The following is a 26,953-nucleotide window of genomic DNA, read 5'->3' as shown; positions in this document are numbered from 1 at the left end:
AAGGGGTAATTATATCTTAGTTGGGATCAAGTACAGGTACTGTTTTATTATTACAGAGAAAAGGGAATCATTTAACCATTAAATAAACCCAATAGGGCTGTTCTGCCCCCAATAAGGATTAATTATATCTTTGTTGGGATCAAGTACAAGGTACTGTTTTATTATTACAGAGAAAAGGGAATCATTTTTAAAAATGTGAATTATTTGATTAAAATGGAGTCTATGGGAGATAGCCTTTCCATATTTCAGAACTTTCTGGATAATGGGTTTCCGGATAAGGGGTCCGATACCTGTACAATGGAAATACATAAATATATGCTGAAGCGTTTAGGGGTTTCATACACAGTTGGGATGAGGTCCCTGCCCCAAAAAGCTTAAAATTTATTATGAAAAGGAAACAAAAAGGAACAAAAATGGGGTGCTGTATCAGTGCTCTGTGTGCCTAAAAGGCCACCACCTTTTTAGAATTCCAGTCCAGACCTGAGGTTAACCTTTATAAAAAAAGGAATGGGTTTCTGAAGCTCCCTGTCTGTCAAGGTGCAGGCTTGTAGCGATTAAAGTTCCCCTTTAAGTGAAAATAAACTCCACATATAAAGGATATGTAGTAAAAACATTGCCTTGCTCGTCCCTTTCTGTGGCTGAGAGTTTTATGCATGGAACATTTTGCTTCTAAGGACAGAGTGTCTCTTCTTTCCCTACTCCTTCCCTGGTTATCTATTAAGTAGAACATGGCTCTTGGGCATACATCTTGTATATTACACATCTTTACAATGTGCCTTCCTCTGGCCGTGCGTCTCTTTTGTGCCGTTCCACAGAATATAATGTCTCTGTACCTGACTGTCATGCAGATGAGCTAGCGCCGAGCTGGGGAAGGGAGGAAGGTGAAACGGGAGACATCTGAAGCACATAGAGCGATGTACTAATCATATGCTTTATGTATGTGCATACAAGCGTGAAACCCTCCGTGCAAATCTGTACATTCACAAATACGCAGAACAGCAGCATTGCCACTAATTCCCCCGTATGCCACGCAGCAGCTTCACGCAGATTTTGATTGTGTATTTGCTCAACATGGAGATTTCTTAAACAGGAGATGCAGTTTTTTGAAGAAACCACTAAAAAAACAGGAAATATTCTGCTCTAGAAATTGTATGTGCCCCTCCCCCTGGTTTTTAAGCCCATGGGATTTGCATTTAATTAAAATATCTTCAGTGGGTTTATTAAGGGGAGCACTAGTGGTGGAATTAACCTTTATCGTTATGTTCTAGTTATTAATATTCTCAAATAATGGGGCTCATTTACAACTGGTAAGTGCAGATGCAGTTGAGGTTGACACATGCAATTGTGCAAAAAATCCCATTCATTAAAGGTACTTGTGTCAAAAGGCGCCCCTTATGCATAGCTGCGCTCGCTGATGCTTGGTCCATCGCATTCCTTTTTATGAATGGCGTACAGTGCGCCTGTTGACTGTATGTGCCGGTAGCTCTAGGATTCCCTAATACAGTGATACCCAACCAGTGGCTCCCAAGCAACATGTTGCTCCCCAGTCCCTTGGATGTTGCTCCCAGTGGCCTCAAAGCAGGTGCATAAAAAAGGCATATTTTTGAATTCCTGGATTGGAGGCAAGTTTTTTTTTTTTCCATAAAAACCAGGTGTACTGCCAAACAGAGCCTCTTGTAGGCTGCCAGTCCACATAGGGGCTGTCAGATAACCAATCAGAGCCCCTGTTTGTAGCCCCAGGAACATTATTCATTATTGTGTTGCTCTCCAACTCTTTTTACATTTGAATATGTCTCTCGGGTAAAAAAGGTTGGGGATCCCTGCCCTAATGTAAGCCTAGGGTGCAGTGGGGGGGACCTAATGATGTCACTATTCTGTACTTCTAGTTCGGTCCCTTGTAGTTATGAGCGAATCTGCCCCGTTTCACTTTTTTATGCAACTGCAACTTTTACCTTACTCTGCAAATTTTTTCTGTGATGAATTTTTGTGCCTGTTTCGTGAAAGAATCTGCCAATGGCGAAGCACAGAAATTCGCCATGTATCCATGCCTGGCAAAAAATGTTGGTAATCACTAGTCCCTCAGTCTCCCACTGACGGCTGCTCAATTTGCCCATATGTGTGTCCGATTGTGTGCAGGGGGTGGTGGGGTTGGGGAACAAAGCCGTCTGGGTTGGCCTGTTGCTGACCTAACACTGAGCAGATCTGAACACCAAAGATATTCAGTGAAACTGTATTAAGGCAATTGAGCACATTTAAATGCCACAATTGCAGCAGCCCTTGTGACCACTGTTACACTGAATTTATTGGTAAAAAAAATGCTGCGTTGTAGGTAAAAAAAAACACGCCGATATTGCACTTTACACACTGCGCTCATTTTTGGATGTAATTGGTCCCCGATTTGTGTGTGTGCATTTTTTTTTTAAATTATCTGCTCTTACTGGGTGCCAGGGTCAGTGACCCCTAGTCAGGTACCTCATCTCTCCATAGCCCAGTCTGTCGTTCTCTTATGGTTTGTCAGGTCAGTGGGATCCTAGCAACAAGATTACAGTTTAAATTCCACTGCCCACAACATACCAGAAGTACAATTTATGGTGAATATCCCTTTTAAGGTTTATGGCACACATGAGGGGTCAATTACAAAGTGCAAGGCACGGTGCAAAGTCCAAAAATGGGTGCAATCTGACAAGTTTTTTATGCTTTGCTCCATGACTTATTCCCTTAATTTCAGCTCCATGAACACAGTGCTTCCTATGGTTGCCAGCTCTGTATTAATGAGGATCTGTGAGGGAAGGCATAAAGCCAGTGCTAGGTGCAGAGTACAGCCAGACCCCAGACGAAAGTGATTTTACAATGCGCATGAAGAAGTCCTTGGAAAAATGCCTGAAATCACCTCCAGTGCTTTCCTTCTGAAAAAGTGGGGTTGGAGGTTGCAAGATAAAAATACAAAAAAACAGAGCCCTGATAACATGGTACATGGGTCACAGGTTTGTTATAATAAAAATCATGCAGGAAAATGCTTCTTATTAACAAATGGACCTTTTCCAACTCATTACTTTTCTAGTCATATCTGTTTTTAGGGATATAAAAGTATTAAGTATTGGTCATTTTTTCACTGAGCAGTAACCATGTTATCCTTTGGTAAGTAAATACTGAAATGTCTATCCCATTTATTAAAACCCAATTACGCAAAAAAAAGGTTCGAGATTGGGGTTTTTTCCTCTTTATTTAGCTTAAAATTTGAATTTGAAAAACATATTTGTGTTAAAGGGGATCTATACCCCTAAAGTGGTAGGTAAAATCAAACTGCATAAGGCTAATGCCAGACGAGGCGTAGGGCGGATATTTTCAGCAAGCGGAAAAGCGATTGCTGAAAATACCGCCCTATGCCTCCTACATGAGCCTGCACCCAAATGAATGGAATACGCTCGGGTGCAAGCACATGTAGCCAATATACACATAAAAACACGAGACTTTCAAAATGTGCCTGCACCCGAGTGTATTCCATTTCTGGAATTAGCCCAAGGGGCACATTTACAAAAGCACGAACGCTCCGAGCGTATTTCCGCCGATTTTTTCGGGCGTCTGCACGACTTTTTCGTATGGCGCACGACTTTTTCGTACGGCGCACGACTTTTTCGTACGGTGCACAACTTTTTCGGACGTTTGCACGAAAAAATCGGAAAGGTTTTACCGCTGTTTACAATTGTTCGGTACGAAAATTTCGTGACTTTCGGATCGCCAATACGATATTATCGTGACTAATACGATTTTTTCGTAAGCATTTTCGTGATATTTGCGATCTTCCGAAATTTTTGTTTCCAATACGATTTTTTCCCATTCGTGATTCGGATTCGTGGATTAGTAAATGTGCCCCTTAGAGTCCATATTTAAAACACTTTCATATAAATAAAACTTTTTTATCAAAAATTGCACTTTTCTAGTAGTATGTGTGATTGTATAATCCCATATAGAAAATCTGCCGTTTAAAGAATTAAGCTCCACCCACTGGTTTATATGAGGTTCTGTGCTCATGGGCACACATACATGCTATGTTACATCAGCCAATGAATGTACAGAGATCTTTTACTCTCCAACTTCCTGTTTCAGTTAGAGCTGCATTATTTCCTGTCAGGTGATCTCTAAGGGAACACACAGCCAATCACAAAATGGTGGCTCAAGGGGAAAGATCTGTAAATATATACAGATATATATCGGCCGATTTGATAACATTCTATAATAGGACACTTATAATATAAATGATCTGTTGGTTAAGTTTTCACTTTTTCTTAAAAATTCAAGTTTAAAAAATGACATGAGATAACATGGATTTTTTTGCTATGATTTCCTGAATGGTGGGAAAAATCACTCTCTCGAATTTTAATCAAGTTTCATCCACTTGTTGAAGGTATCATTTCTATTTGTTAATGTTACTCCGACATTTGCATGCTGGATCAATCTGTTTTATTAGCCTGCGCCATGAATGATAATGGAAAATCTCTGCGCTACAATATCTTGCCATGAACTTGGTGTTAGCAATTTGCTGACTATTCTGAGAGCAACACATTAAGGGGCCTCTTTGTTATACATAGTTACATAGGGTTGAAAAAAGACCAGAGTCCATCAAGTTCAACCCTTCCAAGTAAACCCAGCACACACAACCCACACCTACCAATCTATACACTCACATACATAAACTATAAATACAACCACTAGTACTAACTGTAGATATTAGTATCACAATAGCCTTGGGTATTCTGATTGATCAAGAACTCATCCAGGCCCCTCTTAAAGGCATTAACAGAATCAACCATTACCAAATCTCTAGGAAGGGCATTCCCCAACCTCACTGCCCTCACCGTGAAAAACCCCCTACACTGCTTCAAATGGAAGCTCCGTTCCTCTAATCTAAAGGGGTGACCTCTGGTGCATTGATTGTTTTTATGGGAAAAAAGAACCCCCCCCATCTGCCTATAATCCCCTCTAATGTACTTGTACAGAGTAATCATGTCCCCTCGCAAGCGCCTCTTTTCCAGAGAAAACAACCCCAACCTCGACAGTCTAACCTCATAGTTTAAATCTTCCATCCCCTTAACCAGTGCGAAACAAAATTCGCCAAAAAAACGGTATAAAAAGCTGTGTAAAATCAATGGGCACTTTCACTGTCCAAACACCAGATTTTAAGCTGTTATTTTACATAAATTCTGGCAGAAGAAAAAACACATAATAACAAATTATGCCATTTTTTACGTAGGGAAGCCTGGGGTTGTATGTTGAATTTTGTTGCCGTTTTTTACCCAGCATAAAAAATGGCCCCTAAATCCACAGCAAAATGTCAGTTAACAGAGAACACACCGGCTGACTCATTCTAAGAACAGATTTCTCCAGAAGGCAAGTAAGGGAAAGAGCAATGTGTATAGAGCTATTACAGATGGATTAATGCTCTAAAGTTTTGCCACTTTCTCTTGCTTACTTAAATATTCCCTTATCCCTTATCTCTTTATACGTATTTATGCACTCAAATAATTCGGCCGCTGACACCCATGCAATAAGCAGCCACTTTGTAATGTTTCTCTGCATGACTTTATAGCTCCCACTTGTGATTAGTGGGGACTCAAACTAAAATTTGTAGTATCCAAATATATAAAGTAGCACGGGTCCTACTTTTCACCTGGGATATTCTCAGCCAATATAAGAAAAACTAGATCACAACTTAAATGGACCCATTAAGGACATTTGCCTGACAAAAATAATATCTAATGGAAATTCTCTATTTTTTTTTTTTTTTTTAAATCATTCATCAAGGAGGGGTGTCATTCTTTTGCCTGAAGTTTGTCAGATGAGTTTACTTGGCCAACCAATACATTTATTTAATTCATGGCTAGCATGGCACAGCCTACTCATGCCATAAGGGAGATGTAGGGTTGGAACTAGGGGTAGGCAGAAGAGGCATGCTCACCCCCAGTCATGGCAATTGAGGGCGGGAATGCTTGGGCACCTTTAACATTCTGCCCTGGGGAGATGTGCTTAATGCCAAAAAACAATACACCTCAATTTTGACAGCAAGGAAAATAATCAGCTGACAAGGATAAGAGAATTTCCTTTACAAACAGACCCAAGAATAGTAGAAAATGATCTAGTGGTTGACAAGACGTAGCCACATATTTAACATGCGCCTATTAATATGTCTACATCCAGAATCCCAAAATGACTTTGAGTATTTTCTTTGCGCTGTGGGATCCCCAACCTTTTTTACACATGAGCCACATTTAAATGTAGAAAGAGTTGGGGAGCAACACAAGCATGAAAAATGTTCCTGGGGGTGCTAAGTAACTGTTATGGTTGTCTATTTGGTATCCCCTATGTGGATTGGCAGCCTACAGTAGACTCTGTTTGGCAGTTCAAAAATAAGCACCTGCTACTGGGAGCAACATCCAGCCACTGGTTGACGAACACTGGTTTAAGCATTAGGCACAATTTTTTACTCTTCAGATATGTTCTGCGTTGATATTATGATGTGTCCTATCTATGTTTACCAAATACTTTGGCACTTTGAATTACCTTGATGATTGGGGTCTGTATTTCTCTTGTTTGAAGTGAGTAGAATAATTCACCCAGCACAGTTCCTTTCTGCCCAGCTGTACATAAACCAAATCCTGGGTCTCACATTTCAAAACATTTGGGGCAAATTTATCAAAGGGCATATTCTTTCTCTGAGCCCTGTGAAATGTAGCATTTTTCTCATTAGTTCATCAAAATTTTTCCTGACTTTCTGAAACCTTGCTAAAGCATCTACCCACTTGCCCTTTTTTCACCTGAAAGTGCTATGCTATGGGCCCAAATCAGTTGACTGAATGAAAAGTCAGAATTTTAATTCAGTGCAAATCTAAAGTCTTGCAGCTTGATTACATTTGTACATACTAGAAACATTCTATGAAACAATGAGAATTTTTTTTAAAAACATTCACGCCAATTTGTTTTTTTCCACTGTTGAAAATTGACATTTGATCAATTTACCCCATAAATTTAAATTTTTGATCTACCTGTGTGTTGTGATTTCCTAAGGGAACCTGTGGGTCCTGACACTGCATTTTTGTAATCTCAGTGTTAGAAATGCGATGTTCCAACTAGTTAAAAAGTGTCAGTATCAGAGAACTGGTGTGAATCAATTGCTTTTATAATCAATAGTATTTGCCCTTGAAAATGGCTGATGGGTGTGATGATTGTCTGAAAGCAATGATGGTGAATAACAATCCGACATGTCACACTACTGGGCAATCCCAATAATAACTATGGTGACCGCATCACCGCAGTTTTCTGGGCTTTATCACAAAATGCAGACAAATAAGACAGAGGAATAACTATTTAAACACATATGGGCCATATTAATTAAGACAACTGTTTCGCCTGTTTTCCATGGATGTGAAAGGTACAGTGTTGACAAAGTGAAGTAATTGTTATCAAATAAGTCTAGTTTTGTCATATTAAATGATGTAAAAATGTAAAAGAACATCATAAGATGTAGCCCCCCCCCCCCCCCGTTTTTAAATTAGACTGATTGCTTACATGCTTTTATTTTATTTTATTAGTTTTTGTAGACCCCAGTAAGTATTCCTAATTATTACCAGCCATCTTTGGTCTGCTTACAGCTACTGATGTTCCTGTCGCAAAGAGAATGATTCAAAAGAGAAAGCAACAGCAGATAATTTGAACCTAAAAACTGAGTGCAATGCCATAGAGAAACACATTATTCATAAAATATTTTTATGAGGCTTAGCAAAACACAAAACCCCTTCATTTACTTTTATATGCTATCCTAGAAGCTAACACTCCTAAAGAGACACAATAGGCACTTATATTGTTATAATGAGGGCCATCCCTGTCTCAGGTCACAATAGCCTCAGTTAAACTGTTCCCAGTATGTGCCAAAACTTTTGGTAACTGAAGTAAATATTCCATAGTGTGTTTTTAATATAGTTTTTAAATATTTAAAGTTACAAGTGTGCTACCTCGATGTGACATGTATTTGTTCCTGGTACAACTAACTGGCTCATACTGCCTGACAGCTTGGCATTCCGGTGTCTGACTCACGCCGCTGTCTGTTTGCTACACAATGGGAATCATAGGCTGACTCATGTTCCCTTAGTCTAATATGGCACCAGTGCAGTCATGGGACTAATGCTGCATTGTACACTATGGGGGCCATTTACTAATTGTTCAATTTGTGTGTTTTTCAATTCAGATTATTTAGCAGGAATTGCGAGAAAACTCTGCAACAAACTGTGACAATTCTGAATCCGAAAATACTCCATCTAAAACTTGTCAAGATCATGTAGCAGTCATCGATGTCCCCCTTACAACTGGAAGATCTTTCTTTGCATTGAATCTTATAGAGGTTTTTGGATGCTGGCTTTTGTGCAACAATACAAAAAAGTTGCAGTTATTATGCAACAAGTTGAAAAAGTCACAATTTTCGCTACTTTTTTTCCAGCACATGCTTTTTCAGTTCAGATTTTTTTTTTCTAAATGTCAGACATTCGTGGAAATCATTTTTTTTTCTAAATTAGAGTGTTTTTGTAAATCTACGTCTATGATTAGGGGCCACAAAGTGCCTATATGTAGGTTATAGAGGCCCAAGAATGTCTGAAGAGGGCCTGTTTGTATCTATGTGCCCAAGAGGTACAAAATGTTTCATATTTGTTTTTTTCTTTAGCAAATATATCACAATTTTGGACACATTAGCAATTGTCTTGCTTTAGCTTTGTACTTTTTTATTATAGTCTCAAGGGAATTGTTAAATACACTTTTTTCTAAGGTAAATATGTGAGTGTATGGGATCCAAGTCCCTGACAGGACCTGACATGCATTAGGAGACATAAACCTGCAATAAGCTAGAGGGAAGTAGCCAGGCCAGACTGGCAGTCTGTGGATTTGGGCAAATGCCAGAAGGGCTGCTGTAAGATGCCATAGACAGTCATTTTTATTGAGCTGGTGGGGGGCTGTTTGGGCCTCTGTGTACTTGAAATGCCAAATGCTATTTTGAAGCCCAGTCCAGACCTGGAAGTAGCTGCTTCCCTCCTAACATTAGCACAGTGCTAAGATTCAGAAAGTAATATGAAATGCCTCATTGGTAATGCCACCTGCATATTCAGTTAACCATGAAGCCCCTCATACAGCAGTTTCAGACTCTCAGTTGACCGCTATTTCATAAATGGCTATTATTTTAAGAATAGTTAAAAAGAAAAAAAAAAATAAAGTGAATTGCAAAAGTACAAAAAGTATTTGGGAGTTTAGATGTACTTTAATCCTGCATCAAACGAACTCTGGTTTAGGCGGAAATAACAACAAATCAACAGGTAGAGTAACTTTTACCAGCCTGGGTTTGTAAGAAAATCATAGAAAATGTGATTGGTTTCTGTGGTTTATTAGATCAAGGTCAACATTGCCGCAGAGTGGAAGTGGAAGCTCATATACTGTGCATTGCACTTATGCTTTTTACAAGCCCAAGGCTACCAATGTAAGCCATAATCAAAATAATCATGTAGCAAACTATGTTAGCTTCATAAATCCAAGCACTCGCTAGGGTCACTTTGATTCCTGTACTGGGGGCTTGGGTTGACACCTGAAGAAAGACAACATTATAAGAAAGCTGGAAAAGGTGTCAACCATAACCGGGGGGCTTAAAGTCTAGAAAACAAGATGCAAATACAACCCCTCCCATTGCTTTACCTCTCAGGTTGTCTTTGTTTCATTTGCCACTGTTACCCTATACTGTATTTCTCATTACTTTTGCATGCTGTCTCCACTCAAGTCTATATTACTGTTACAATAATTACATGAAAATGATTTCTAGGAAAGATTATGAAGGTACGAAAGCTGAAGCTTTCCATTTCCTTCTGTGGCACGTCTCGACTGCAAGTTATTTCTCTTCTAATCACTTGAACATAATTAAGGATTCTTCTGATACTTTTCCATACTGTTTCCATATTTCTCAGTTGAAGAGGCATCAAGGCTAAAACTGACTGGCACATTGTGCCATCAAGTAGTAAATAGGAAAGCACATACAGTATTCAGTGCTAAAAAGGGTGGTTCACTCTGTGTTAACTAGTATTTTATAGTATGTCTTCCTCTTCTATATATTTCCAGCTTTCACATGGGGGTCACTGACCCCAGAAGCCAAAAAACTATTGCTCTGTGAACTTATACCATTCACAAAGAGGAGCTGCATAGAAAGGTAAGTAATAAAAAGTAACAATAGCAATAAAACTGTAGTGTCATAAAATAGGTTTTGTCAGAAACCCCCATTTAAAATCTGGAAATGGGATCTATCTTTCTATATAAAACCTTTTACTGAATTACACAGGTTTAGACCTAATAAAAATATAGAAACTTCAGAGACACCAGCCAAAGTGAATGATTAAATCTGCAGGGAACAGGAATCAGTACACACCCCAACAAATGTAGGCATAAAAAGTACCCTAAAATAAACTGCTTGCTACTCTCTAAAGAACAGGGACGGTTCAATGTTAAGGTAGAAATATGGGGTACAGGTATTGGATCCGTTATTCTGAAAACCATTATCCAGAATGCTTACAATTACTGGAAGGCCATCTCTTGTAGAGTACTTTTTCTCTGTAGTAAAAAAACAGTAGCTTTTACTTGATCCTAAATAGCTGTACCTGTACAACCAATAGCAGGAACTGTTTCAGTTTTCACTTTCACCTAGGACTTTGAAGTTTTTCCCTGAATATAAGATCTTTCTTTCTTATATTAACAGTGCTGCACACATATTGATCTAGAACCTTATAAGGTCCCCAGAGGATCCCGGGAGGTTATTTACACACAGTATTTAAATTTATATTCATGGCTGTAAAATGGAATAGTATAATTAGGATGTAAACTCTTAAGTACAGAACAAATCTATTTATAGATTAATGTTTTATTATTTTTCTATTTATGTTTTTTCTACATTTCATTTCTACAATTACATTGACTATCTATTGTCTGTTCCGACTTCCATCGGTGATGCATTTAATTATGCATTATAGAGTTGATGGGGGTCAGGATTATTATACAAGGAAAGCACTGTGGGCTTAGTTTTCCGTGGATTGTAGATGAGAACACATTCTCATTATTAACTATGCTTATTTCATTCATTCATTGACTCCCAGTAAGTGCGGGGACAGATGCTTCGGCCAAATGATGGCTGCTAGTTTCCCAAAGCAATGTGTCATTCAGGAGAATGTGTTATACACCAGAAGCAATTAAGATGAAAATATTTGGACTAACAAGGGTATATTTTTCTGAATGTGAGCAGTTCTTGGATGATTGGCGAGCAAAATGAAATGAAACAGAATTACTGATAGGAGGAATGTATAGTAACACATTACAGTCTCCCTACCTATATACACTGTAATGAGCTTTACTGTAATGTGCAACTGATAGCAAAACAATCCAGTTTTTGCTTTCATTTTCTAACTTGTGTTAGACTGATCAAAACGAATTGCTGATTGGTTGCTATAAGGAGCTAGCAATTACTGTAGCTAGTTAGAAAATTAAATCTGAATGGCCTCTCTTCCAGCGGGTCACAGAGGCGTTGGCTAAATTCTGTTCTCTGTGCCACCTTGACATCAGCATTCTTAGATTGCTCTTAATTCCATTGCTTATTTCTGTACTTGTGCTTGCCCAACCCCTTCACTGTTGCTAGAGTAGGGTGTGACGGGCACTAGTATATTAAGTTGGTTTCAGATTGGGAAAGGGCGGGATAGGGTCAGACACCAGGTTTATTTTTTGCCGAACCATGCATCACTAGTAACTATGGGTAACTGCACCTGTGCACGTAAACACAAGTAAATCAGCCTCTATATCTGCCCATGCGTCACAAATGCATACTTTATCAGGTAGAAAGGTTGTGCATTTTTTGTGCAATCTGGGATAGATATGAATGATGGTCACCAAGTCTGCGTAATACATTCAAGCCTGGATTGTTGGCCAGGCCACAAAGGCAAATATTGGCTATATCTCTATTGGGGATATGGTGGGAGATTATGGCAGCCGTTTAAATCTCCTGCCCGCCCAGTCCCAAGGAGAAGTGATAACACTGGAACAGAAACGGCAGGAGGGACAGCAGGTGGGTGAGAGAGGGTGCAAGTGGTGGGGGCAGGGCCGTAATTATATATATTCACCCAAAGGCCTGCGAATTGTGAGGAAGGTTTTAAGGGGCGAACCTCAGGTGCCTATATATTAGATTTAAAATATGCCCCCAGCATCCACCACAGATTTTCATAGAAAATCCAGCAATGGAGCAGGGGGGGTGAGGGGTAGGGGGTCGAGTAGTTTTGTGGAAGTGACGTCATGTGTATGCTGCGCCTGATGTACTTGCGACAATTTTTGGACGCGCGACTATTCTTTTGACGCTTGCGACTATTCTTGCAACAATTTTTGGACGTGCAGCGAATTTTTCCACGGCTAATTTTTTCATCCATTTCGCGAAAGTCCGCCAATGGCGAAACGCAGAAATTCGCCACGAATCCATGCCTGCCGAAACATTTAGCCCATCACTAATTATATACTACCGCCTTTGCAAAGCCTCTGCAACTTGTGTGCTACTAGATCTAATGCATGGGTCAGGTAATAATCTTAAAGGGATTCTGACATGATTTTTATGGTGTACTTTTTATTTCTAAAATTCCTATTGTTTGTATTTTTTTCATGATTCCTGTTTTTATGGACTAAAACAAATTTTTCATGATTTGTAAAAACCACAAAAAACACTAATACAAAACTTTGCATCTAAAAAATACTAAAAATCACTGCGCTGTATTTCTAATGCCGTATAACATATTTTATGTCTAAGAACAGTAGGTGGCCTATTTATTAAACTCTACTGCAGCCCTATATATGAATTAAATGAGACTGTACAATTCATTTGAAATAATAATCAGCAAATTTATGAAGGCGTGTAATTAATTTTTTCACTAGACTTGCGCTGAAAAATTACAGCATTATTTTGCACCACCTGAGATCTGGCAGAATTCATTGAAGTCCATAGGACAAATTCAAGAGGCAAAAAATGCATGAAAAGTGGTTTAAATGCTGTGTAAAAGCACCGCCACTTACCGCTTGTGTTTACACGGCTTTTTTTAAGCTAACACCTCATTTTACACAAGAATTTTACACTTGGCTGCGCATTTGCATAAAATCACTAGGCACGTTAACAAATAAGCGTGACATTACATGCTTCACCATGGCAAGTGGTTATGGAAACTGTATTTTAACGACTACTTTTAACGACTACTTTTTTTTTAATTCAATTATAAAAAGGACCTAAAATGTACTTTTAACATGCACTTTTTTGGGTCTGTGGCAACATAAAAGAGTAGTATCCCTAAATGCATGAAACTATAATTGCAAATCAAATAAATGCAAATCAAATACAATAGTATGAGGCTGTCAGGAAAATGCATGAGTGCAGTAAAGGAATTCCAACATGGGTACATGGGTACTGCTGTATACAGATGGCATGCTGTCGGGTAATGTTGCCAACTCATTCCTTATACAGGTATAGGACCCCATTATCCAGAATGTTTGGGACCTGGGGTTTTCCAGATAAGGGGTCTTTCTGTAATTTGGATCTCCATACCTTAAGTGTACTGAAAAATAATAAAACATTAATTAAACCCAATACGATTGTTTCAACTCCCATAAAGATTAATGATATCTTAGTACAAGGTAAAGGTTTATTATTACAGAGAAAAAGGAAATCAAATTTAAAATCTTAATTATTTGATTAAAATGGAGTCTATGGGAGTCTATGGGAGACGGCCTTCCCGTAATTCAGAGCTTTCTGGATAATGGGTTTCCAGATAATGGATACCATACCTGTACCAGTCACATCTACTTTACAATCAGCACAAATGAATACCACAGACTATACTACACCTTAATTGATCAATAATCAACAACACAGCAGAAGGATTTTAAATGAGGCTGGTAGTATGCATGTGATGCCATTATTATGTGCCTGTATGCACAGTGAAAAGCCTATAAAACTATACAGCTATTTCTTAAACCAAAACTCACCTTCCTTATTCCCTAACTGATCCATTGCATTTATTCAGAGACAGTTTTAAAGAAGAAGGGGCTGCAGGCAACATAGTTGAACAGCCGGAAGGCCACACATTGGACATCCCTATGTGTTTATCCCTCTGGCTTGGTACAATGTAAACCCCACAACTCCTCTGGGCAAAAGTTAATTACAACTGAGGGCTGAAAGTTGCTGACAAGAGGAAAGTAATAAAAACCTATTGTAAGCACATTGTATGCCAGTTTGGATCTGGTACTTCCTATTCTGAATAATACAACCCAGTTTAAATATAGTTCAAATGTTATATCAGACGCACATACTGTATACACAATCATCATGCCATTGGATATACATGAATGCTGAAAGATAAGCGCGTCACAAGGTTATTTCTAGCACATTACATCACAATATGCAAGCACGCCGTGCAGAGTAGGCAGTATGGATTAATGTCACAGTGCTGGCACCGTGTACTGACCCCAGTGAATTATCTACACAACATTGTCACCATCTTCAGCCAGCAAAAGCAAAGCAAAGTTTTTACTCCTCTCCTGCTGCTAAGAATACCAACTCCCAGCAGCCTCAGAGAGCATTATTTAGGTCAAACAAATGGTAAAAGCTCTTACTATGCTGCATACAAATAAATAAAAAATGCATGTGCTGTCTATGTAGTTTTGCTTAAATACCCTAAAATAGCAAAGCAAGGTGGGACGACTGCAGGCTGTGAGGCTGCCACATAAAGCGAAAGTGCACCCGTGTTATAAATGAACTCTATTTATTATTTATGTAGGCTTAAACTTATAGTATAATGACTTCTCTTACTATGTGCTTAGACCATTCATTCCCTCACCATTGCATTTGATAAGCCATTTTTGTTATGATCGCAGGAGCAAAGTACTGAAGTGGAGGAAAAAACTGTTCAAGTTTGAGGACCTGGGTAACTGTTCCATTGCAATCTTTGTGCCGGTTGAGAAGAACGGAAGAGATGAAGTTTTGGCAGCATTTTCAAACAAAATATAGATATTAATGTTACTGTAGCTCTTTGATATTAGATTTCAGTAAACAAGGTCTGGAACAATTATAGATGAGATGAGTCAACTTATCAATGTTTTGAGCCCTTACATTAAATTTGCTGTGGGGACTCAATAACATTTAGTTACACCACTGCTCCTGCAATCATTGTGCCCCACTGCTGTACCCTAAAACTGGCCTTGCTCTTTATTAAAATACAGATACACTTGGAATTTTACCACCACACTTGTGCCCCCATTTTGTCTGTAAAGCCCCTGTTTATTAGCCTCAGTAGCAGCTTAATGAGAATGAGCTGAGAATCAGTGGCATGAAATTCAATTTCAAGGTTAACTACGCACAACCTTTAACATAAGCTTGTTATTCACAATGCAAATCTTGGGATTCTGTCACATCCAAAGCTTTGGCTCCAGCCACATCTTATTGGCATTCTACATTAAAGGGTAATAGGGTCATGCATTTCAGTTCCTCACTGATATTACATAATGTGCATTTGAAGGCGCCATTATACAATTATAGAGTATGACAAAGCTGGCGAGCATATGAATAACAAAGAGCCTTCCCTATAAAGAGTTCTAAAAGCACAAAGCAAAAAGAAATACATTGCATGTAGAGCCGATGGCATGCCTCCCCCCCTAAGCCCCGCTAACAATTATTGTGATGACTGTGTAGCTTTGATATATGGAGATACATTTATAGGATTTGTCATCCCCTCTGGTTCTGCTAAGGACACTTCTCATAGGGAGTTTTCCTTAAATATACACAGGCCAGCTTTCTTATATTGAGCTGATACTTGCAATTAAGGTTAACCTTTTGCTTTCCAAAATCTCTACTTAAATGTTTTTTTGGTAGGACTGAGGGTGTTTTTTGGGGGGTTCAATTTGTCTAAAGGGTGGAGGCAGGTAAAAATACAAAGAACATATACTGTATAATGATTTATAGATAATGTTTAGTATATACAGCAGGGATGTCTAGCCTGCAGCCTTCTTTGGCTGTCAGTGGGATTTGGGACGTGCAGTTCAACAGCTGGAGGACAGCAGGTTGGACATGTCTTATTTATGAGTTTTTTTCCCCTTCCCAGCCTTTTTACATTGCCAGGGGCCCCTTGTTATCCAACTCTGGCTCTGCACACTTAATATTCTATAAAGAAACAGAAGAGAAATAATCTAAAATAACACATTATTTTGTACCTATATATTAGATTGGGTATTTGGGCATATGGACATTTTCTATACCTAGGGGCACAATTAACAATATCTCGAATTTTGCCCCCCCCCCCCCCCACATATACTCTTCTTATATAAATACCAACTTTTGCATGTTGTTTATATTTTAATCAGATCCAACTGCTATATCTCTATTAACTTCACAGGCATCTGACTGTGTTTTATCCCCAGGAAAATCTCTGCATGAATGCTTGGCAACTATGTGTTATTTTTGAGGGAAATATTTTGGTAATCTACTGTCCTTCATATTCACCTTTAAATGTTTGGATTGATTGAAAAGTCCAAGTAAATAGCATTACAATTATTTGAAACATTTATATATAATTTTAGACATTTATATATCAACCTAGATTATCCACCTGACCTTCGCTGGGAATGCAAAATATAGTTGTGCCCATGTTCCTTGCTCCTGATATCTGTCAAGCTCACTCAGATTCCAATTAAAGCAGATATTGGCCAATGGGCCCAGGGCAACAGCCAAGGCCTGTCAGTCTCAGATAAATACAATCTAGTTCTGAATTTATCCAGGGATCAGTGTTGTCAGAACACATTTTGGAATTTGTAAATATTGTATAGGTAGGTTGTTTTAGGACAGCAGCAGATTCACTGCACAAACTCTAAAATATTAGGGTGATAAAACTGTGACATGCTTATTCTCATCAAGGGATGGGTGCTTATATCTAGATTTTTACATGCACTAATTACAGCCATCTCTTACCTGTTTGTCCTATTAACCCAGGCACAAGAGTCCCAGTTGTCATTGCAACTTGGCTTCAGCTTGCCATCCTGGTTTTATGCTAGTCCTCCTACTCTTGCCTACAACATGATCTGATCTTGAGTCCCATGTAAGTCCCAAGCCTTACATGACCAAAGCCCTATCCTTAACTACAACCTAAGGAAAGCTTCTTCCACTGTCTTCCCCATTAAACTAACCTCAGCAAAGGTACAACACAACTTCTAATGGTGAAATTAGTGTGACTAGATCACTTGAAAATTCAGGGACACATCTAATAAATACATATTGCAGGGCAGCGCTAATTGCATTTAAATTAAACTGCACTCAGTTCAGCTTTGTTAGCTGTATTTTCAGGACGTGTCCCTAAATTTTCAAGCGATCTGGTAACCCTAGTTAGAATGGCATCCCTCTCCTAGTAAGCTCTGTCCTCACCCTCTAATGTCTCCCCTTCTGATCCAATCCCAAAGGGAAAAAACCCTCAAAATGCCACACTCTTATCATGTCTAGAACCACCTTATTTCCTGTTATGTACCTTTAGTTCCATAGTCGCCAGCACATGGCCCATGCACATTCTTCACATGCAGAAGCCAATAGTGGTTGTGGTTTGCTTCCTTACAATATTTATTTTAACCCCTGCAATATTTGATTTTTTTTGGAACTTCTAAAACATTTCTAAATGCCTGTTTTGCTGTTGCATATTTGAAAATATAATTAAGGTATGTTTCATCTCAAACTCAATGACTGTTGAAATTCCAGACTGAAGGGCTGCTGAATAAAAAAGGTAAATCATTAAAAAAAAAAAACCACATACACCCCCTGAAAAATAAAGACCAACTGCCTAATTTAAAGCAGACCTGTCACCTTAAGAAATAATTTCAAATTGTTTTCTATTGTGTTTGGCAAGCAAAATAAACTTTACTTACACTATATAAATTATTTTAATCTTATTTTCTTCAGACTTGGAATTCACAATTGCAGCAAGCAGGCAGGGGCCATTTTGTGGACACTGTTATCAAAGCAGGCATTGCATCCTGCCAAAATCTTGTTTCTGTGCCAGTATGGGGGGACCTGATACCCATGTCCATGCACTGGTTACATAATTACATAGTGAGGAGGGAGGGGGAATGTGAGAAAAGCAGCAACATCTAAGAAGTTCTGAATTGAAAGTGAAAGTAACTGTCTGCCACACCTCTATGCCTAAGGCACAGAGGCGGGGCAGGCAATATATGATTGACAGCTGGGATTTTATATTGCCTTTATAATGGGTATGGATGTGGTAATAACAAAATTATTTTGGGTTTCATGTTTAATTTATTATACAGCTTTTTATGTCTGGGTGACAGGTCCACTTTAAGCTCAACTACACCTTTAATATATATAGTCTAATACTTCTGAAGCGAAATGTGTTGTGATGCTTTACTTTTAAATAGCAACTAGCCATAACCAACATAATTTTACTGCTGAACTAGTACAAGAGAATACCTACTCCCAGAGTGGATTATATATCACCCTAATGACATGGGCTTAGTTATTTTCTCTCGCAAAGCCATAATTTCCCTCTTTTCCCAGGATGTGTCCCTACTGCCATCATGCTTTGCCCATAGCCCACTAAACCATGCTCCTATAACACTATAGTAAAGTTACAGGTGCTCATAAGCAAACTTGCAATGGGGGCTGGACTTCTAGTCAAACACTGATGCAGCACAGATCAAAGAGGTGACTGCTGACACTAGGTTAAACTGTAACCAGTGTCCCATGTATCTGAGCAACCAGGCTGGGGCAGGAATAACAGACCTAGGGGCATATTTATTAACACTGGAAACAATCATCACCAGTGCGGTTGCCTATAGCAACCAATCAGATCTTTGCTTTTGTTTTCTAGCTTGCAGATGACCGTTCAAATCTAATTGCTGATTGGTTGCTATAGGCAATATCTCAAGTGATATTTGTCTACAATGTTAATACATACTTCCCTAGCATTGGACAGTTGGACAGTGTAAAATTCTTTATATAAAACACCACATATTCGAGGAAAACAGGCTGCATTTTAGGAAAAAAAACATGGTCATTCGTGTCTGAAAATTGCACTTTGCACCTTGTGCCAAGTTATTAAGTGAGGCGTTTGAAGGCATTTTCTGAAAGGCTTTTTGCTTTCAGGCAGAAAAAATGGAAATAAACTGCATGTTTCATAAAATATTTATACTTCAAAATTGAGGATGAGCACTGGCGCTATCAATTACTTCACGGCGCTCTGAGAATCCACTGCATCCTAATTCGGAGAAAGAAAAGCAGGGCAAGAAATGAAATGCCTTTTGAGAATATTAATACATTTTGTGCTTGACTAGTTAGTAATGTATTTATGGGGCTGGAGACAAGCTGGATGCTTGTGTAGCTCTGGGGCAAATGGATATTACAGGCACAAATATAAAGCAAGCAGTAATTTCACTCTGTATAAACAAAGGTGGCTTGCACTTGTCCATCTGAACAACATCCAGAACTGAAGACTAAGCTGCTGCAGAGCCTCTTGAGGGGCCATTTAGACTGCAGTATGCAATGCTGTCAGTTCTGTAGTGTCCATCCATCAATCTATCTGTTTGTACCTTTCCAGCTCTATCTGTGTTTCTGATCCAAGATTGTCAAACTCACAGCACTCAAGCTTTTGTGAGTCCAACCTCCCTGTATCCCCCAGCAGCCTCTGCATTTGGCAAAGCAAATGGCCTTCCCTTGGGGCCAGCCTTCTGTTTCCATTGTTTGCTTAGATAAACAGAGATGCACAGAATTTAATGTCAGCTTTCCCCTATACAGTGATTGCAGGATTTTGTCAATAAGAAGCTCTAGGAAAGCTAATGGTGACCTTGGGTCAGCTCTAAGAGGACCCAGTATATAGGCTATTAGGGCTGAGGGGGAAATATGTACTATAGTCATTTTATTGATCAGAAAATCTAGTTCTGCCTTATGCAGATGCAGGGATGTAACTTGACCTCCATGGGTCCCCCTCCATTATGCTCACAACTTCAGTGACAGGCGAGTAGGGGGTTTGGTGGTCCTTAGTGGCCTCTGTCTGTCCGCTGGGCCCCCCTGCAACCATGGAGTCTTCTTCCCCTATTGTTACGCTATTGCGCTGACATCCATGGCCTTTCGATTTGGATTTTTGACACAGATGGAGCTATAGATATTATAAATAATCCTTCAATGAAAGGGCTTATCTATCATGACACGGCATTGTACTGCATAACCTTCTTGCATTGTAGTCAATGACAGCAGTTGTAAAAAGCCAGAATTATCTTGCTATGGGATGACTGGATTACACAGTTATTTTAGATATCTTAAGCTCCATCTGCATTTTGAGGTCAGTTTCATAGAGTATCTGAAGAAAAGGAGACTGACACTAGATTTACATCACAATACGTTAAGAAATATGTGGTGTTATATGTGGTGGGTCATGTTAGGCCATGCCTCCAGCTGAATTCTTGTGAAGGAACCATCACACTACAGTTGAATTCTTGTGAAGGAACCATCAAGCTACAGAAGGCATTGGGATGACAGGAAGGTTGGGTCAAAAGGAAGAAACCAAATATAGCTGTGTGACTAGTGGTAGTTTAAGAGTTAATTAGGAAACATTGAGGATCTTATTTTTAGAACAGAAACAGAGCTTTATTCATAGCCTACAATATCCAACAGAACATATGACATTGTACAGCACCATAAAGATCCTGAGGATTATATCTGGAACTGCCCATTCAGCCTATATAGGAATATATAGCATGCAGTAATCATTACATTAAACAGAACCCACTCACTCCCCACAAAAAAAATTGTACACGTTTTTTAATGCTCTTAAAACCCATGGCACAGTAATGGTAGAGCAAAACTTTGCTGGCTGCCTCCATAGTTGGGAAGACATTATTTTTTTCTCATTTGGCCTTTCTTGATCTAGTGAGCATTTTATTGGCCTTTATAAGACCAATCAGATATCACTCAGGGAAAGTGATCATTTTTCCGTGGAAAATTCAGTCTAAGGACTTTATGGGTGCATGTTTTCAGTCTGAGACTTTCCCCTCAGGGAGAAGATAAACTGCCCTATTAATATCAGAAGTAAGGAAAGTGCCATTGTACTGACTGGCAGTGGGGCACTTATCTAGTGTGCTAAATGCCACCTAGCCATTCTATTGACTACTACAGTTCATAGTAAAAGTGTCCCCGTTGCAGGTTTAAAAAATGATGTACAAATATAACTATGATACAGCTTTAAACTAATTCCAAAGGCCCATTGCTGGATTAATACAGAAGTTGGAAATATAGCACAGAAGGGTCAAATTATAATTCAATAATTCTGCAGTATTTTTTTTCAACCTGATATAAATGTTTGCCAAGATCTTTGTGCCCCATTCTTGTGGGCATTTGTATTCTGCTTTATCTGTGGCCTCTCAGAAGCAAACAGGTGAATCTCAAACACTTCCACTGAATGACTAAGAATGTTTTAAGGCAGCTGATCCCTAAGGGAGTTACAGCCGTACCTTCATTTGCTTGGTGGATAGTTGTACTATAGTGAAGTTTGCATTGTGTGGTCTCGTGTGAGGATAAGGGGTCAGGAGTGTGGACTACTGGCACTTCCAGTATCCGTGGCACTGTGTCTGACTTGGGGGTCACTGAACGTATCGGTGTACTACATATTGTAAATGTAACCATACACAGGGTACATCATTTGCTGAGTCAAATGGCATCACTAAACTCTGATTATAACTGACAGGTCTAAACTGGCAATCTGTGGATTCTGGCAAATGCTAGGGTCTAGGGTCTATTTTGAAGCTCAGTCCAGACTGGATAACTGATGACATTTCAAAACACTATTTATAAGGATATATTTTAAAGGTTATTCATATACACATAAACATACACACACATAAATATAGGTGTTTGTGTGTATATGTGTGTTAACAGGTATGGGAATACAGTAAAATACAGCAGTAGGGCTACATTTATCCTATTTCAACAGCTAACTGACACTGTTTACACAGGTCATATCTAAGTGCTACTATGCTCCACTTCTAGACTCTGTCATGTTGCTACGGTAACACATAATTATGGGGACCTTTTCCACCTATTTTTGATGTCTACCTTACTCTTGCAGGCATACTAGTAACTAGGATTTTGGACCGTGAGCTAATACAGATGGTCCTTTATAATGTATCTAAATTCTGTACCCTGGGGAAAAGATCTATGTTGACTACAGCTTCTAAAATCCCAAACAGCCTTTAGCTACCAGAGTGTGCAGAGAGCTCCATTTGAAAGTTTCAACTGAAAGACTGCAGGTTGGACAGCACTTAATATAAGTTTCACAATGCTGCCCTACTGTTGCCATCTTCATCATCTATACCTGCTATCCCTCATCCTCCCTACCTAAATCTGATGTGCATTATAAAGTACAGTACTTTGCATGTCACACTAGGCATGTTATACTCTACTGGGGCTCTGGAATGAAGATGTCCAAAACCCCTCTGCTTCTTTTAATGTAGTGCTGTCCAACTGGAGGCCCGCGGCCTCCCCTTGTATGTCCCCCCCATTAAAGTCTGGCTGCTGTGTCTGTTTACCTTTGTGTAAGCTTTTAATGGTATCAGTATTAAGATCAACTGGCCCCATGTTTAACACCTCATATTCAGGCTGCAAGCCCCTGTACTGTTGACATCTCAGACTGTGAGTGCCCGATTTCCCTGTCTCCTGCCCTAATCTGTCTGTGCCTGCTTTACCCTGCTTCATGTTGCCTGTGTGTGCCATACGTTGCCTTCCCTACACTGCTTGTGTGTGCCATACTCTGCCTTCCCTATGCTGCCTGTGTGTGCCATACTCTGCCTTCCCTATGCTGCCTGTGTGTGCCATACTCTGCCTTCCCTACACTGCCTGTGTGTCATACTCTGCCTGCCCTATGCTGCCTGTGTGCCATACTCTGCCTGCCCCATGCTGCCTGTGTATGCCATACTCTGCCTGCCCTATGCTGCCTTTGTGTGCCATACTATGCCTGCCCTGCTCTGCCTGTGTGTGCCATACTCTGCCTTCCCTACGCTGCCTGTGTGTGTCATACTCTCCCTGCCCTATGTTGCCTGTGTGTGCCATACTCGGCCTGCCCTAGGCTGCCTGTGTGTGCCATACTCTGCCAGGTCTTCTCTGTCTGTGTGTGCTATATTCTGTCTGCCCTGCTCTGCCTGCATGCCATACTCTGCCTGTGCTGCTCTACCTGTGTGTGTATGCCATACTCTGCCTTCCCTTCTCTGCATGTGTATGCCATACTGTGTCTGCCCTATGCTGCCTGTGTGCCATACTCTGCCTACCCTGCTTTGCCTGTGTGTGCCATACTATGCCTGTCCTGCTCCGCCTGTGTGTGCCATACTCTGCCGGCCCTACTCTGCCTGTGTGTGCCATACTCTGCCTGCCCTATGCTGCCTGTGGGAGTTGATCCTGGTGAGGGTTGTTAGCATTTTGAAATGGTTATTATATGGCCCCAAGGTGTGTAATTAAGTGCTTGGGGGGCATTTGGATTTGAGGGTATCTTTAAATAGAGCTTCATGAACGTTTTTTACATATGAGTGGTGGGTGATATTCTAGCAGTGGGCACCACTGATGTGCTACCACCAATAATGTGGATATGATCTTAAAAGTTCTTGTAATAACATGGTTGTGCTTTAAAGTAGGGGTGGTTAAAAAAAGGGAATGATCAACACTGTCTTCCTTTATCGGCCCTCCACCAGGGTCCAATGTCCAATTCTGGCCCTCTGTACCACAAGTTGGGCAGCGCTGTTCTAATGTAAATAGGCAACTTAATTTCACTAGCTTGCTATCACATGTATCAATCAATATTGAATTATTTAATGTGAATCTTTTTTGTAGAAGCCTTATATATATATATAATATATATATATATATATATATATATATATATATATATATATATATATATATATATATAAAGAGAACTGGTTGAAATGGTTGCCAGGCCATGCATTGCTGCACAAGTTGCTGGGAGCTAATGGGTTAAGCAGCTCTCTGGGACAAAACCCTATATGTTTGGCTGGGTCAGACAAAGGGAGGGCATGGCTTGTTTGTTAGGGGGCTGGCTGTTTGGCTGCATTGTAATTTGAATGATAGACCATGCCTTTCCCTGCTTAAAAACTGCCGTTCCTTGACACTGGACCTTTACACAACGTATTATTGTACATTTGATTCTGGGGTACAGATATCTCCCCATTACATAAAGCTAGCTAGCAAGGTGCATGTACAGGAGCATATTTTACTGGCTCCGGATAAAATCATAATGTTAATGTGTGCTAAGGACCTTAGATGGCAAGCTTTATTGGGGTATAGACTGTTTATGGGGATGTATAACACCAGGAATATGTAAGTCACTATATAAATAAAGGACAATAAATAAGAATACCAAGCCTTTTTATCTAAGAGTTCCAGTCGGTGACCCCACATGCACTATGTGGGCTGATAAATGGCATCAGGGAGGAACAGCCAAACTACTAGTGAGTGAAATGCAGAGCCATTAGCTGATAGCACCTTTTTATATCAGAACCCTGAGTGTGAGTCCCATGGCCCTGAGCTGTTATCTCTCCCTCTCACTGCTACCACCTGTGCCTATTGTGTAGAATAGTGTTTCACACCTTTCCAGCTGGCTCCTTGCCGTATGCTATTGCACATGGTCGGCAGGTCTGTATTCTGCAATGGGCCCCATTTGCATGAAATGTTCCTAGCGCAGGTTTTAGGGTAGGACAAAGAGAGCATTTATCACAGTGGCCCCGGGGGTGGGGGTGGATATGTGAGAAATTTCTGATAACAGGTTACAGTATATTGTTTAATAATTAATATATAAAATATTTCTTAGAAATCCACAGGAATTCTGTGGCCCTGACACTTGAGGCGTTGTAGCTGAACAGCGGCTGGAGGTCCAAGGGCCGGAGTTACATTCATTTCTTTCTCTCTAACATTGGGGCCCCTGACAGCGCCTGTCGTTTGGCCCTGAATATTCCTCTATAGTCCATAGGCCAACCAACAAAGAAGTGAATCAGTCTTCAGGTAGCCTTCCTTAATCTATATATCTCTGTCTCTCCCTCCCCCCCATCACCCTCATCTGTCCATTCATTCTACAGTGCACCTAACCAATGCAAAATATGCCAGGCAGCCTGTACTGTTTCCATGGCAACCCACACTGTGCAAATGGCACCCTTCCCCCCCCCCCCCCCCCCCCCATCCTTAACTGCTGCTTTCGGGATGCTGTCTCTATACTCCCTTTGCCCTTTTACTAACTGTGCACAATCCCATATCATCCACAGGCATTGCCACATTGCTGTATTCCATGCCAGAGCGGGGGGGGGGGGGGGGGGGAGGCAAGTGCCATTCATACATGTTGCTATTGCCTTACTGCACTGTGGAACCTCCTTTCCATACAGGTACACACACACAATCTGCCAGCTCTGTCTAAACATTCAAACAATGTAAGTAACAAACCAAACAATTTTCCCTAGTGGCTAACTCCATTCACACACAATGTTGCGCACACCCCGGGCTATAAATCTTCACTCGTATCATGAATAACTTGGTCATTTGGTCCCTGTAATGAAAGCAGCCTTGTTTGCATCCAGCCATAAAACTGATTATTAGTTATTATTCCAAACACATGCTCTCATAAGCACCCGGCACCTGCTTATCCTATATTCCCCAATATAACTGGCAGCTACACAAATATAGCACTGTATACAAATTAAAAATAAAAAAAAAACACATTAATTAAATAGGAGAAAAAAAAATCCCTAAAATAATGCAAATCTCATTGTTAGGTAATGTGTATCTGGGGATTTGCTTTAAGACACAGATATTAGTGATGTACTGAGCATATCATCAAAAAGCCGGTAGTAAAATAGGACATTTGCAAGTATGACCTAATCAGCTTTAGAATCAATAGATGTGAATTCAGCAACAGCCGCACTCTGTGATCCGACTGCTGAACCGGACTCAGAGCATAGCCTGTGGGTTCTTATACAGCTAAGGATACTGGGTTCCTTTGTACTGTGCCCTGCATGCAATGCCCAAAGCAATGCCCACCTAACAAAGACAATTTAGCAACACAATTCCTATAGACACATACCGGCAATGCCTTAGTGTAGGCACTTACCTTTTTTTGTTGCCCCCTGTAGAAAAAAAAAATCCTCAGGTATAAAATCCAGTATTGGAGTGAGTACTTTCAATTCCCAGTGAACAATATCCATGCAAAAATGTAGAAAAATCTGTTGCTGATATTTGCTGTTCGGTTATTTTCCTTTGTTTTTTGTGTTTTTTCTTCTTTGCAGCAGGAGTCAGTTTGGTACAAAACACACAGACCATAAAAATTAAGCACTTGTTTTTTATAAAAATGAATTTCTTCTGTGCTTTCCAAAAAAGAAAAAACATGGGGAAAAAAATGAGACTTGATGTCTGTTTGATTCCATTGGCTAAAACAAGCCACCCTCTGCCAGCCAGTTGCTGTTATTGGCTGCAAATGTCTAGGAAGGGGGGAGCTATTTGCCTATCTACCCACCCAGTCCCCTCCTCATATCCAATATATATCCTCCCTTTCAGTAAAGATTGTGCCAAGAAACAGTTAATTCTCCACGTCTGGTTGGTTTTGCAGAGAAGACATAAAGAAATAGCAGCCGTGTTAACCTTTCCCATCCTGGGGGGGGTGGGCTGCATTACACCAGGGCACCCATATCCGTGCAACCCTGATACCTATGTTTCTCTGTCAGTCTGTGCTGTGTCTCCACATCCCTTTTTTCCTGCTTTCCCTCCATCTATCCATCACCTCTTCACTTTCATTCATTCGCCTCTTCTTGCACTCTCTGCCAGATGTCA

General features: G+C 40.0%; 1 protein-coding gene across 1 annotated transcript in view; it reads right to left on the bottom strand.

The window, feature by feature from the left end:
* The window catches only part of shisa7 (shisa family member 7), an 84,636-nt gene extending 58,087 nt beyond the window's left edge, over positions 1-26,549 (bottom strand). Inside the window, exon 1 of the mRNA XM_002939964.4 lies at positions 26,238-26,549. The gene's annotated coding sequence lies outside the window, so the exon portion shown is untranslated. The remainder of the gene's footprint in view (positions 1-26,237) is intronic.
* Between the last annotated feature and the right edge of the window lie 404 nt (positions 26,550-26,953).

Source organism: Xenopus tropicalis, chromosome 7 (assembly GCF_000004195.4).
Source record: "Xenopus tropicalis strain Nigerian chromosome 7, UCB_Xtro_10.0, whole genome shotgun sequence".
In the NCBI taxonomy this organism is placed as follows: Eukaryota; Metazoa; Chordata; class Amphibia; order Anura; family Pipidae; genus Xenopus; species Xenopus tropicalis.
This window is presented reverse-complemented; position numbering and strand designations above follow the sequence as displayed.